Genomic DNA, 2,923 nt, shown 5'->3' with positions numbered 1-2,923 from the left:
GCATTTAGAAGAGGAACGCAGAGTAAGAAGCAGGGAATTACTCAAGGAAAGCCGATTGATCCATCTCAGAAGCCGGATTCAACATCAAGATTGAAGATCTCCCTTTCAAGTTCCTTTAGGAGTTTTGGGTTTTCTTATGTTTTGTTATCTTTATGCTTCTAAGATGTTTTCTTTCATAAGTATGGACTAAACCCTCTAACTAAGGGGAATGAAACCTAAGACGGATCTTGTTATTATTATTTGAATTGTATGATAAATATTTGACTTGTTCTTAATTATGTATTCTTATTTCTTGTTTTGATATTCCAGGATATTGATTCAAGTTAAGCTCTTATTCAGAGGAGGAATAGACCCTGTCTAAGAGTAAATTTGTCATAATTAAGCGAAATTGATTGCACGCCTAGAGATAGGGTGATAAGATTTTGTCGAATTAGGGTGAAACCTAATAAGGGAATCTATAGATCAAGTTAATGCAATTCTAAGGTTTTAATTAGAAAGAGATTGCAATTATTCAACCTAGGGTTAGACGTTATTCATCTCGAGAGAGATAATAATATAACTTAGGGATTTTTACAGATCAAGTCAAATGAATAAATCGTCTAATTTAGAGTCAAATAACAAGTGAAGTCTAGGTGGATTTTTCCTTAGGTATTGTCTTAATCAATCGAATTTTCCCAAAATTATTTTCCCAAATTTTCTTTTTGTGAATTCTTAGTTAGTAATTAGTTTAGATAACCAAACCTCTTAATTTTTAAGCTAGATAATAAAAAGGAAGTAAAAACTAGTACTCGTAGTTCCTTTGGGTTTGACAATCCAGTCTTGCTGAACTATACTATTATTCGATAGGTACACTTGCCTTAATCGTGATAATAAGTTAGTCTCAAGAACGATTCTTTCATAAATCTTTAAAACCTATCACGAATATCACGTATCAAGTTTTTGGCGCCATTGTCGGGGAGCTAGGATATTAGGAACACTCGATTTTTATTACTTTAGTCATTTTACTTTTATTGAAATTTAAAATTTTATTTTCTTTTCTAATTCTTCATTTATTTTCTTCTGACAGGTTTTTCTAGTTTATGACCAGAAGAAACCCGTCAAGACCATTACTGTTTGATAGTGAGCTCGTTCGCACAGTTTGCAAAAATCAAAGAGAAATAAGGCAAAGCTTACGATACACAAAAGAGCAAGAGGACGATACTTCAACCACAACCGAGGAGATGGCTGAAAACCAAGAAAATCCGCTACCTCCTGGGATTGCTGTTAATCAGAATCCTGCTCTGCGCACTATGTTTGATTATGCTAAACCTTCTTTAACAGGAACTAAATCGAGCATAGTTGAACCTGCTGTAGCTGCTAATACTATTGAACTGAAACCTAACACAATTCAAATGATACAACAATTTGTTCAGTTTGATGGTTTGTAGGAGAAGATCCCAACGCTCACTTGGAAAACTTTTTCGAACTATGTGATACATTTAAAATTAATGGCATTTCTGATGACGCTATTTGCCTTTGGTTATTCCCTTTTTTATTGAGAAACAAAGCTAAACAGTGGTTGAATTCGTTACCACGAGGGTCAATCACTACTTGGGAACAAATGACCGAAAAGTTTTTATTAAAATATTTTTCGTCGGCTAAAATGACTAAATTACGTAATGATATCTCTTCTTTTGTGCAGATGGATTTAGAAACACTCTACGATGCATGGGAGAGATACAAGGACCTTTTGCGAAGATGCCCTCACCATGGGTTACCACACTAGCTACGAGTCCAAATGTTTCACAATGGCCTGAACCTTCCAACTCAGCAGATGGTTGATGCAGCTGCTGGCTGAACCATCAAAAATAAGACACCTGAAGATGCCTATGAATTTATAGAGGAGATGTCACTGAATAACTATCAGTGGCAAGTCATGAAGACAAAGCCAACGAAAATAGCCAACGTTTATAACGTCGATTCGGTCACCATGCTCTCTAATTAGGTAGAACGCTTGAATAAGAAAATTGATGGTTTTCTTAGTTCTTCATAGGTTCACGCAGTAATACAGTACGAAGCAAGTGGAGGTGGATCAAGCAGTTCAGAATACCCACCTTATGGCCACAACATGGAGAACGAGAAGTTAAATTACATGGGTAACAATCCTCGATCTCAAAACAATCCTTATAGCAATACTTACAATGCAGGTTGGAGGAACCACCCAAATATTTCATGGGGAGGCCAAGGAAATCAAAGACCACCACCCCCTCTAGGCTTTCAGCAATCACCGTACCAGCAGGAGAAAAAGCCAAACTTTGAGGAGATGCTATCCAAATTCATCTCGGTGTCAGAAACTCATTTTAGAATACCGAGACGGCACTAAAAAATTAACAAGAATCAATCCAAAGGCTCAAAACTCAGATTGGGCAGCTCGCCAAGTTGATGTTCGAACAACCACAAGGTAGCCTGCCAAGTAACACGGAATCCAACCCAAAAGAGCAGGTGAAAATAGTTACACTAAGGAGTGGGAAAGTGTTAGCTGAATCTGAAAAGAAGCCACCACAAGAAACTGACAGAAAGGAGGTCAAACCTGAAAATAACGACAACTTAATGCCAAAAGAATATAAACCACCAATCCCATACCCAGCAAAGTTGAAGAAAGACTGCATGGATCCACAATTCGGTAAATTTCTTGAACTTTTTAAACAACTGCATATTAACTTACCTTTTGTTGAAGCTATATCACAGATTCCTACATATGCAAAATTCTTAAAGGAGCTTCTAACAAACAAAAGGAAGTTTGAAGACTTATCTACAGTGGAGCTTAATGAAGAGTGCTTAGCCATACTCCAAAACAAACTGCCAACCAAATTGAAAGACCAAGGAAGTTTTACTATTCCCTATTTAATTGGTAGTTTGAATGCTGATAAAGCACTAGCTATTT

At 36.5% G+C, this 2,923-nt stretch overlaps 1 non-coding gene across 1 annotated transcript; it reads right to left on the bottom strand.

The window, feature by feature from the left end:
- Positions 1-1,648: 1,648 nt before the first annotated feature.
- Positions 1,649-1,755, bottom strand: LOC128282142 (small nucleolar RNA R71). Its single transcript, XR_008272391.1, has one exon. It is a non-coding gene; the product is annotated as a small nucleolar RNA R71 (small nucleolar RNA).
- Positions 1,756-2,923: the final 1,168 nt, after the last annotated feature.

The sequence above is a fragment of the Gossypium arboreum genome, chromosome 1 (assembly GCF_025698485.1).
Source record: "Gossypium arboreum isolate Shixiya-1 chromosome 1, ASM2569848v2, whole genome shotgun sequence".
NCBI lineage: Eukaryota > Viridiplantae > Streptophyta > Magnoliopsida > Malvales > Malvaceae > Gossypium > Gossypium arboreum.
The sequence above is the reverse complement of the archived record's forward strand: the minus strand, read 5'-3'. Positions and strand labels throughout refer to the sequence as shown.